Source organism: Rhyacophila brunnea, unplaced genomic scaffold (genome assembly GCF_057557595.1).
Source record: "Rhyacophila brunnea isolate RB1 unplaced genomic scaffold, BYU_Rbru_1.0 scaffold_6, whole genome shotgun sequence".
In the NCBI taxonomy this organism is placed as follows: Eukaryota; Metazoa; Arthropoda; class Insecta; order Trichoptera; family Rhyacophilidae; genus Rhyacophila; species Rhyacophila brunnea.
Window position 1 is genome coordinate 8,117,898 of NW_028233276.1, and position 13,338 is coordinate 8,131,235.

General features: G+C 28.0%; 1 protein-coding gene across 1 annotated transcript in view; it reads left to right on the plus strand.

The window, feature by feature from the left end:
• The first annotated feature begins 1,174 nt into the window (after positions 1-1,174).
• The window catches only part of Syt7 (Synaptotagmin 7), a 767,213-nt gene continuing 755,049 nt past the window's right edge, over positions 1,175-13,338 (plus strand). The window contains exon 1 of the mRNA XM_085956767.1: positions 1,175-1,298. The gene's annotated coding sequence lies outside the window, so the exon portion shown is untranslated. The remainder of the gene's footprint in view (positions 1,299-13,338) is intronic.

The following is a 13,338-nucleotide window of genomic DNA, read 5'->3' on the forward strand; positions in this document are numbered from 1 at the left end:
GAACAAGAACTTTTTGTCCACGCATTAAAACTATGAACTAACAATCCCTTCCAGTGCAGTTAATCGCACTTCCGTTTTAAAATGAAGAACATACCCAAATTTATCATTTTATTTTACGCTCCTGTGGTGTACAGATATATTAATTTACGTAATTTTAAGCTTTCTATAACGAATCTAGAAAGGAATCTAAAAACGATCGAGAGTAATGTTAGAATTGTTATTAGTAACCTTTAGATTTATTGCGAAAAAGAAAAGGAGTCGCATCTAAAAGTAGAGCTAATACATTATTTAAACAACCCTCTAGAATGCGTTCCCTTCTATATCATGTGACTACAGCGACTTCCTGTTATCGGCGATATACCTATCTATTTAATTTCGAAAACTTCTTTGTTGTACTTAAATTTATTTTATTTGAAAGTTTTTACTATAAATAATATTAAAAGAAGATCAAGAAGTAGTGGATTTTTTTATAAACTTGAAAAAAATAATGAATGCTTTTAATCAATAGTATCAATATTTATTTTCACAGTTTAAATTACAAACTTTACTGTATACTTACACCCTATTTAAAAATATTTGACGAAGCCGGAATTCAGTTAGCTTAAGAAATAGGTAGATCCATACAACGATGCAGAGCCAGATCCAACGTCACCTTGCTTTTTCACCCTCAATGTAATGAAAATCTGCATAATTTTCCTGCTTATTACTTTATCACACTCGTAAAGATGTCTAAAAGTATATCCAGTATCCGGTGCAAGCAACTGTTCTTTGAGAACAAAGAGGTATTTTTTAAGTTTAATTATTTAATAAAAATATTTTAATATTATAATGATACCATTGAATAACTATTTAGTTGGTATGCAAACATTTTGTTTTGTTTTGAGTTATGGTCTATGATGCAAAATCTCTATGATAAATGTGCATTCTTTGTTTTGATGCCAATCAGAAAGTTCCTACATCAATATAAACAGACATACATAACCTATAAAGTGCATGTCTACCTACGCATTCACCGGCGATTTTCTATATTTAGCCCCGTCTCCTGCCTGGATGACGTTCGAGTAGGAATCTACCTTACCGACGGGTGCTCGAGCCCTCCCGAGATTCAACGAGCGCTGGCGAATCGACTCGTAAAGCCTACCGGGGAAAACCATACTAAACAGTCGTTGTCATACTTGCCCGCTCGAATTGTGTCGGGAATTATTTTCTTCCGGCGCGTTCCAAATTTGAATTTGATATCTGTGGAAAGTTCTCGTATTATCGGTGTTGGCACCTCCAGCGTGGTTTGAAATATTCATGTTCGTACATGAGAGGTTTTTTAATTGTTCTTTCGCACTTTAATGAATATTTTCTTCCTTTGCACTGTCAAGGTCAATTTTGCCGCTGTAGATGCAACAGTTGGTGCATATTTTGATCATGAATTATTTTTTTGTCACTGATAATTTTAACAATATTCTTTATGTATTATGTACAGATAACTAATATTTTTCAATGAATAAATTATGAGACATTTTATTTTATATACTATCGTTAACAATATAATATTTTGTTAATTACAAAAGGATAAGATAAACCAGATTAAAATACATGTACATGTAACTACATAATATTATATTCGTAATATAACATATGTTTTATTACTTATAGAAACGTTTAAAAAAGATAATGGTAAATTATAATAAAACGATATTTTTCTTTGAAAGAATTATCTGCATCATTTTTAATTTAATTATTATATATTTACGACTAAAATATACTTACATAATATTTTGGAATGTAGCATTCTTAATATATATACGTAATTTAAAAATATATCCCCTAGAAAAATACAAAAAAATATATTAGAAGAAGTAGGATTTAAATATTAAATAGTAATATAGTAGCTACCGATCTAAGCGAATCGTAAAAAAACGTCTGATTAAAAAGGATTCAATTTTTTTAGTAGAGAAGTACATTTTAGAGAATAGTATAGAGAAAGTATGTTATGTTATTATTTAAATTGGTGTTCACGTGGTAAAACTCCATTAAAATGGTTTTTAAAACGAAATTGTTCATTAAAACTATTAGGTTAATATCACTAAGTATTGGTAAAATAAATGCATTTTTGTTATTTATTTTGTTGTATTCTTATAATATATCATATCAGTAGGTAGTTGGTATCTTTCCATGAAAAACTGTTTTTAATGGATATTATCTGGTTTTTTATTACTCTAGTAGATTAATTAATAATTGAAAAATACATAATTTAGTGTCTTTTTTGGAAGGTAGATAATTATTTAAAATAATTAACGTATGTTTATATTAATTATTATTTGTGAGTAATTTATTAGCAAAATAAATCCTAAATGTATACGATTGAATTGTTAACGATGATCAAAGGAAAATACTTCATAAATTTGACACTAATATTCGATTTGTGTGGGTAACGCCATATGCCAATGACAATCAAAGATGTTAAAGAAAGAACCTGTTGAATCTTATAGCTTCACCTGTTACAAACATCAAAGACGAATAATTAATAAATTGGTAACGCCAAATCGAAAACTAAATTGAAATCATCAAATAAATTAATTGGCTTAATATACCTAGTCAATACATTACATTAATATTTTTTTTAAAAAGGTTAGATGGCTTATGTTATGTAGATTTTTTGAAGGATAAAATTTAATAAATTATCAACGAAATCAATCAGAATAATATAATATTTACTGTTAATTATAATTTTTAAATTATTATCAAAAAAAATCTTTATTTTTTTATTCTGTCTCCTTTTAGATAAAAAAAATACACATAGGTTTGTTAAAGACAATCAATATTATTGGTTTTTAATTTACATAAAAAATATATATATAATGTTATGACGTATAATAATTTCATATTTTCATACTGACAATATGATTTTCATGTTTTTCAAAGTACCTACTATAATAATTTATTATGATTGAATGCTTGTGTAATAAAATCAACTATAATTTTTTGTATTCAATTATATTAATATATTGTTATAAAATATATAAAACTGAGCTTATTTTGATAAATTACTAGTCAACATACGTAGTTTTATTAGATTTTTTCTCAACTCTACTAGTTTTCTTTTATTCGAGGTAATTGAATTTTGTTATGAGAGATTCCACTTCGAGCTTAATATTAATTAATGATGCCGTACGCAAGCATTGTATGAAATAATATAAATAAAATACAATAAAATGTATCTTTAAATAAAGGTACCGTGAATAAAATGCTTTGTTAAATAACTAATTGTTTTGTATCAGCGAACAATGAATGCATCAGATCGTTAAAACTTTCAAAACCAATTAAACAGAACTGAACTTTCGAGATGGAAGATGTGGCGGCCATTTTGATTACTAGTCGTGTACAATAGCTATTGTTGGTTCATTAATTCAGACTTCAGCTAAGGCCTTAACCATTTGTTAATACAATAAATTGCAATACAGTATTGTTCGATATCTATTGGTTTTTAGCGCATCAAAATTTGCTTGGAAACTATTATATTTTATTTTTATTTATCAACTAAAAAACATACCTATATATATATATTATATTATAGTATAAACACTAATATCGACTAATAATACGAAAATACGATCAAATAAATAATTGTTATGAGCTTATACTATTTCATAATAACTATTTTGCGTGTTCTTAAATACACTGGTATACAGATTTTGTTGTAATGATAATACATTCAATTTAAAATAGATTTGGTTACCAATCACCGGGTTTACATAAAACATCTTTCTAAATAAGTAACTTTTTATTAATGGTGCTATAAATTTAAACTCTTTAATGATAGATTTACTATTGTCAGTATTTAGATATTTACATATGGGTGTCATCGATTAATATAAGAGATGGATGAATTCAAATCTTTAATTGTTTCCCATTATTGAGCCACAGGTTTACATTTAAAATGTATACGAATAATAAAAATGTGACCGCAATCATACTTGTTGATTCAATGGCTAACTAAAGGTTACCCTTGATTTCAACAAAGTATTTTATTAAATAATTGTAAAGTTAGAACCTATGCCTTCACGGTAATTGAAATAAATTAAAAACTCTTTCATAACAACATAATTTTCTTATTGAACGTTATATTATATTAAATTCAAGACAAATATTTTCATTTTATCAGTAAGTAGTATGTTATGAAAAATATTTAATCCGTACATTTATTGAAAGCTCACTGCAATTTGAAAGTAATACATAAAAACAAGCTTTATTTTGAGAGAACAAAAATTACAATTTTTCGTGAACACATTTTTTCTACCCATTGTTGGTTTAAAAAACTGTTTTCACCAAAGTATGGTTAGGACAAACGTTTTGGTCTTTAGGGATTTACTTGGACGCAAGTTTGTCTTTACTAAATATAGTGTACCAGAAATTGTATTCTACGTCGCCACTAAAATCAAATATAATAATTACAAGATAAAAAGAACTTTTTATACGCCTACCAAGTTTTTAAATTTTCTGTTGAATCATATAAACTTGACAATTCTATGTATTAATAATTTAGGACAAATAAGGCAATTGTCAACAAATCATTTTTTTGCTATTTTGCAACAAACAAACAAATATAGAATACTGAAATATCATTTTGATTTCCACAGTAACAGCACGTATATATTAATAATTTAGTTGCTAGAACCACGCCCTTAGCAACCAATAATAGTCGATTGGATTACGGATTCCTTCCAAAATAACTTTTCATACAAAACAGAATTAACTGAAAATGAATTCAATTCTACTTAAAGATGGCTAAAAGTATTAAAAGAATGCGTTGGTATCGTGTTCTGTTATATTCTAAAAGTTTCAAATGTGTAGCTAGTCGGGAAGTTAGTTAAAAATCGATTGCAAGATTTGTACCGTTTAAACAACCACCGGACAAACAAGAATACGAGCTAAGAAAAACGTGGTAAAATGGTATATTCTACTATATACCTACTGATAAAATTACTGATAATTTCATGTTAAAAAAATAAGCAATGTTATATTATACAAGTATGTATTATTTAGTAGTGATGTACCTGTAAGCCAATGATTCCCAACATATTTACTTGGCGGCACCCATGAATCATTTTGTAAAATCTCGGAAAATCCTTACCTGTCTAATACGTATTAAGGATGCAAAGGTATAAATTACGAAATATACGCGTAAAGCAATAAGTAGTAAAATACCTCGGCAAAGTACAGCATTGAACCATACTTACATACATGCCGACCATTTTAATTTCAAATCATGTTTACTTATACGAATAATAATTGGCACTACTTCTATAGATAATAAAGTATAATAATGAGCGGTTTTATCCATGCGGACAGTATCAATAATCAATAATTTTTACCTAAACATTTAAAAAAAATGTTTTATTATTTTAATTTAAATAATTATATTTAATTATTTATGCAACAGCAATAAAAATCCTTTGAATTATGAGATTAACCTCCACAAATACTAAAATGTCATTTTTAGGAAATTTACTTTTGAAAGTCGTTTGCTATATTGCTGTATTAACAGACTTCTTTTTACGAGAAACGGTTAACCACTTGCTCAATCTATTAGGTCCATACTCACAGTCTTTGTCAGACTCAGCATTCGAATCCGGTAACCACGACATTATAAGCCTGACGCGTAACCGCTCGGCCACCATGGGCATAATATCGAATCAAATAAATATTCAAAATGAATATTGCATTATTTCAAAATACGACACGTTAAACTAATTTTTACTAAAAAGGTTTTAAGTCATTCCTATTGTTTTTTGCAAGCACTTACGAATTATTGCGAAACTATTTTTGAGAATCACTGCAGTAAGTTCGTTCAGGCTGCTATAATAATAAAAAAACTAGCGTACGTGACTAACCTAAACACACAATGAACAAACGAAACTGTAAACAATAAATTTATAATTTTTTTATGATTATTTTACAAAGGGTAGGCTTCGTTCGTGTAATAATTTTATTCGTCATTTTACTTAATGTGATATAAAACTTGTTTTAAATATTTACAGCATGATACCAGTTTAGTTTTAGTCTACAATAATAATAAAACTGATAGATTAAAAAATATGCTAGAGTAGTAATGAGTTTATTAATGAGAAGGTAGCTCATTAAAAATGTTATAATATAATGCAAATTTGGTATTTGAATGTAAAATTAAAAAATGTTTAACATTCTTTTTTATCAGGAATACCATTTTGAATATTTCGGTCAAACATATTTGATAATATTTATAGGATAAATCATTATATTAATATATCTTACAGTATTAGTAAATACATTAATATATGAAAGAAATTATATTTTAAACGTCATTATTACATAAAACTCTTTCTTCAAAACATTATTTGTGTTAGCTTATCCCTTTTTTGCACATGGATCCCGAAAAATATATTGTCAAATTAATATGAAAGTCGTATAAGTCTGTTATCATGAAAATACAAATTTAAGATATAACGATAGAAATGTCAAAAAAAAATGTTTTCGATTTGCTTTCTGAGGTAATGACAAGACAATATTTCACTACTTTGATATTGACACGGGTAGTGCCGTGAGCGTCTGTATTTTTTGTATGTGTTGAGCAATGCCTCGTAAATCTCTCGCGAACGTGGCTTTCTGCCTAAAATTTAAATTCTGATAGGTCATTTAATTATCTTCTTCGAAATAACTGATCACTGTTACCTACTAATAATATTGGTAGGGTGCCATGGGGGGAAATTTATAATCAATAAAATGCATTTAATTTCAGAATTTTAATTTTAATATACATAATTTGAAAACATCTCATGCATACACACTAGAAAAAATCATTTTGTAGAAAAAAAAAATATGATACCCGATGGGACTTGAACCTGTATCTGTTGGATTCACACCAGTATGCTTTTCCAATTAAGCTACTGGCATCTTAGTTAATTACGATGATTTTACCTAATAGGTGTTACATGAAATGCTTATCGAATTGCGTTATAATGTTTTCTATCGGTTTTAATATATTAAATTAAGGTAGGTATCAATATTAAGTCCTTAATTACTAACCGACATCGCGGATTACTCCATTATTTAGTTTTTATAACGTACTTTGACTTGCTCATAATTTAACAAACTATTTTTGTTGCATTCTCAAATCTTGTGTCTTATTCGTGAATAAAAAATAGTTTATTAAATTTAAATTTTAAACTGGATAATAAATCAGGCGTTGAAGTCGACCTGTTGTTTTAGTTATATGAATTTTTAAGATGATTTTATATCAGTATGCAAAATTTTAGTTTATTATATCAAATACAGTACGTTGTTTGAGTTATATGAGTAGATGTGAGTTGTTTTTTATTGTTATATAAAAATATTCGAAATATAGACCTATTAAATGTTGAGTAGGTGGTACCTGGTACTACATGGTATATTGTTATTTTAGATTAACATCATGTTTATTCGAAGATAAATCATATGTAGGTAGATGCCAGGTTGTATTATCCCATATTGAATTATTAATGGGAGACTATTGTTCCGTCTTTGTAAATCAGGTTTCATAGAAGCGTCTCGACGATTGCACAAAGGGGAATTTCTGGTTCAAATAACCACCGGTGGAATAATTATATTGAAAATAAGGATTATCCATCCGTTCGGAATAATATCAATTGTTATAACATGATTGGACGGAATTATTCATTAACTTTGGTATGTAGTTGAATTTAGTTGTATGAAATTAAAAAAAAATCAAAATTTTAAAGGTTTGATTGAAAACGTAACGTAGTTTAGTATTACATATTATATTATTTTTACGATATCTGTAAATTAAAATGATGTAAAGGGATTTATCATATTAGTACTATAGATTAACGTTGCAGGAGTTTTTTTCTGATTCCTACCAAAATTGACTTTTGTTTACAGTTGACATTTAGTTGTACAGCAGTATACAGCCTGTTAAAATGTATTACAACAATAATAATTCTATTTGAGTTATTATAGTTCGAGTATTACATGAAATTTATGGTAAACGACCTACAACAGAGCTTACCTTTCTCAATTTAATTAGAAAATTTTAGTCAAATGGTAATGTTTGTAATGTTAAAAATCCAACTCGTTAAAAACATAAACGTACTTCTGCAAATTTAATATCGATGTTGTGAATCAAAGTGTAAATGTAAATAAAAATCCAGAACAATCAATTACAGGTCTTTCTAGAAAATTTGGACTGTCTTATGGCACTATATGGTATTATTGATAAAGGTGTAAATATGAAGGTGTATAAAATACAGATAATGGAGGAACTTAAACCTAATGTCCATTTGGTGTGTTGAAATATTGTTGATTAGGCTTTTGAGCAACTCGAAACTGACCCATTATTTCATGAAAAAATCATATTCTGTGATGAAACTGATTTTTGGTAAAATGGCTTCGTTAATAAGCACAATTGTCGCATTTGCGAGTAATGAAAGCCCACATGATATTCTTGAAACACATTTACATCCACAATAATTAATACTTTGGTATGGTGTAATTGGATGATATTTTTTTTGAAAACGAGAATAGCAATACACTTACTATTTAGTGAGAACGCTACAGAAATATGAATAGTGATTTTTCTGATAAGAATTAGATTATTTTGATCCGGCTGGTATGTAATTCCAACAATATGGTGCAACATGCTATACAGCTCGTGACATAATCAACTTAATGAGATAAAAGTTAAAAATATATAACTCCTATTTTTATAACTTCCATAACTAATATTAGTTAAATAATAATTTACTTATTGCAGCCTGCGTTGTCAATTTAGCGTTTTTCTTACCAGATCTAGCATTTTTCGATAGGCATCCAGCTTGTAAAAAACGCATCTGGCGTGTGGCGTCTTTACTAACATTTTTTGATGCCTCTAACAGGCTTAAATTTTCATTAAAATTCTCACTATCGAATACTTAATGCAGGTAGGTCAGTACCTAGTTTAGTGAAAAATTAAACAATATGAACAAATTTCATGCATTATTAAATTTAATGTTTTTGTATAAGTATGATTCTAAATCTCCTCTTATACAAAATAATAATTTAACAATTATTTATCTAAAACGTGTGTTTTTTAAAATCTCTATGTCTGTTCTATAAAAAAGAAACTCTCGCCTTCAAACATGAAATAAAACTTGAACGCCGTTGACACAAAATAGGTATTTCTTGTAAATTTTGAAATATATTTCTGTTAAAATGTGTGGTTTTTACACGTATCGACATGTTCAAAAATCTAGGGTTTTTTCCTGCCAAATAGCTTGTTTTCATACCCCGTATTGCATGTTTTTGTCAACAACAGTTAAGCAATACTGATTGCAGCTTGAGTTCAATATTATTTTATGAATACTGTGCGAGTAAATATTTTTTATTTATCAAATTTAAGGGTTAATTTGTAAATTTTAATTATATATCGTAATAATAAATGATTCATTACTTTAAAGATTTACAAAATTAAAATTCTTTAATTATACTTATAACTACAATAGTTACAATTCACACATAAAGTATATAGTTTTATATAATGGTTATTTTAACAAGCGTTAATTAAATTAAAATTGATAGTTTTTTTAATGAAGCTTGCATTAATAAGATTTTTTAACTGAAATTTCCAAAATATTTTGTCTTAAATTTTCACAACGTTCTACATTCATGAATTCAATTTTTTTATAAAAAGAAATCTGAATTCTTTGGATTGACATAAAAAAAACTTTGGTAGACTAGCGCACGAATAAACAAAATTACTCACAAAAGATGTTTACTCGAGAAAACGTGAGACGAGAGGAAACAATTTATATTGAAACTATTTTCAAAAAAATAATTTTTAATATAAAATATAACTAGACATAAAGTCTGCAAACTTTTTACTGCAAACAGTAATCAGCAGGTGTATAATTATTATGTTTTAATAATTATCACTAGAGACAGTAATAAAGTATTATAGGTACTAATCTAAAAAGAAATAAGAATCGTATTATTATATCAACGTGTTTTCTTTGTTGCTATGTAAATGCGCCTTTGATGTAATAGTGCCTTAACATGTTTTTTAAACTCTTCTAGCTGTTTTTAGTGCATGTGCCAGTCAGGCAGATAATACTCAATATTTTTTTGTATCAAAATTTTTTCTGAGGTGCAACATTTATTTTTCAATTTCACTAGTAAGCTCCACATTTTTATTTATCTTCTCCGCATTAATTTTTATAATATTATTTGCTTAGCAAAACCTATAGTAATATCTGAAAGCTTTGCCATATTTGACAATTTTTTGTCCATAATTACAATTTAAAGTGCGACTTTCATATCGAATTCTCTACACTCTACATCATCAATGTTGTTTCTGGAACTAAAACACATCCCTTGCATTTATTTTTAACGTTACTAGATTTTCAACATCCATAATTTAGTGTATGTTCGATATTGCGTGGAGTTTTATTAAAAAAAATATCTTAACCTTTTCGGAAGTAGACACGGAGCATTATTTCAAAAGGAGGAGTATTGTCAGGAAGATAAAAAGAAGAAAAAGCTTTTAATTCCTCTTAGTATAGCCAGCGATAGAATATATTCTATGACAAGTCAATACACAAAGGGCTCGGGGCGTAATAGTGTCAGCATATGCAGCGTTGTGGCGTAGAATTCTTGATCATATAAAAGTTGGTCGATAAGATCGATTGGCCAATTGTTGGATCGTTAATAATGGACTAGTAACATGATTTGAGGTACCCCATCTCTACACGCAATATGTGCACGGCTACCTTCCATGACGCTATAAACGTGTCAGAATGCAAAGATTTTAGTACCACACATCCTTGTCCCGAAACGAAGCTGCACGGGACTTATGTAGCAACCTTGCAGATTGGTGCTGAAAAAAGGTAGAACTAAAAGTGACAATAATTCTTCAAATCATAATCCGGTTGGTTCTTGCAATACGATTTTTTTTTAATAGTTATTGTTGGTGAACTATTTTTTCTACGTATTACAGTGATTTGTATTGCCCATACCAGTTAACGTTGAATACCTCCCAACTGTGTACTCGTATAAGCTATAAATGGGTTCATGTATGTACCGAATATAATTAAATTATTTTTTTTATTAAATATTAATACTAAACTTAAACTAAAAAAAGTATTGTATAATATTACATTGATACTATAAATCAGTGAAAAAGAGTGCCTGTTGAATGTAGGTAAATGGTGGATGACAGATAAAAAAGTGATTAGGTAGTCATACTTACGAGATGTAAAGTTGAACTTTGTTTTATCTTCAGTATTTTATTGATGTATCTTTATGCACCTTTTTACAAATAATTTGCAAGTAGTTTTTTTTTAAAATTACTAATGATATGGGTTTAGTATAATTTTATTCAAATTTATTCAGATATTCAAAGAACCAACGTCGTTTTGGATAAGAATATGACTGTGTTACTAAGGTAGAGGCTGTTCGGTAGGCGCTTATTATTCCTATATAAATTGTAAATTTATAGCTATCACGTAATCGATGGGATTAGTATATTTTGAATGCGTGAAGTAAGCTTAAATAATTTAGTTTTTTTTTAAATTTCTACCTTGCATAAGTATATAAAAAACATAAATTTTCATTATTTATAGCATTAGATTATAGTAGTAGGTTCCAAGTTTAAGTCCAGGGTCTGGCAAATACACATATTGCTTTTTAATAAATTTGTGTATGAGCCAGAGTATGGAGATAGTAGGTTTAGCAAGTGGCTAACATCCATTTCTCGTAAAAACAAAATCTGTTAATACATACTTCTACTTTGTAGAAGTTTCGATATGATCTTTCTAGGATTGGATATGGTCGAAAAAATCAAAGTAAAAAGTCAAAGTAAACGTCAAATATTAATTATTTATATCCAGTATTAAATTATCGCTAATTAATAATCTTTACCTTATATAGGTATGTACAGTATCTACATAAGTGTTATGTAGTTTTTATAAGATTTATTTAATTGTAATAGTAAACGATACTTTTTTTACAATACATATATTTTTTAAACCTCTAATATACTTGTTTGATATCATAAAAAACGTATTTGGGATGAAGGAATCGTTAACTGAAGCAAAAAAGCTTATTTCCTCATTATTTTTTCTGGCGTAGTAAACAATATTTTGATGATAACACCATTAATAAAATATTGTATGTTGTAATAAGATATTTTGGAAAATATTTTTAAGACAATAAAAATTCCAAAATACTTCTCCAGTAGACTCGCCTATACAATTTATTAGTATGACTGTGAACCTTTTTTAAAATAACTATCATTATATAGAATTTTTATAGAAACTGTAAATGCTTTGGCTTGACTTGTTTTTCTTTAAATACAAAAAAGAAAAATCAAATATAAAAAAATATCAGTATTTTTTAAATGTTATCGTAACAAAGGATTGGGTTGTTTGTATTCACTTAATTCGTAGCAAGTCAATATACTGATGTATTTTACATATACGTTTTATGCGTTATAGCTAGGGAACTCAGAAATAATGGGAACCGAAATAAATAACGGGTAAGGAGTAGTTGGTAACCGATATCGAGTAAGGAGGAATCCGGGATAAACTTAAACACGTGTCAAGACTACGTCATACTTTGAATACTGAGAACTGCTCTTGGTTTATGCTTTGACGCTCATTTAATATTGGTGTATTACACACACTATTGCACGTGCATAATGCGTGTTTTATTTTCGTATTACCCTCACACATACAAATCCCTGCATCAAAATGTAGTGTATTGAATGTAGCCTATCGGAATTATATTTATTATCTGTTCTGTGGTTATAGAAAAATTTCCGAGAACGTTATGCCATTCTTGCACTCATAACAAAGAAGTTTTCAATTCTAATGGATTTAAGTTTTGTACCATTCCATTTGAGTCGTTTTTTGCGACTCGGGTTTCGCCTTTCGGCATTTTCAGACACTGTGTACACTCACCAAAGGCAAACATGCACTGACAATGAATACTCTTAACTCTAGCTTATATAATAACTCAATACAATAAAGTAGGTAAAATCCCCATTACCCACCTATCAAGTCAAGTGTCAACAATAAAAAAATACAACAAATAAATTTATGAAGAGTTGAAGTGTTAGTAAAAAACCTAATTAGTAAAAACCCCTATCTTATTCATAATAATACACTTGAAAAGCATATTATAATAAATCGTCAAAGCCTAATAATAGATCATTATTACCTACTTACTTATAAATAATAAAAATACTACACTCAAGATGTGTAAATCGTCAATAATGGGAACAAAGGTACGTATTGGATCTTAATGGAGTTAACTAATGAGATGTAAGTCTTTCAGAGT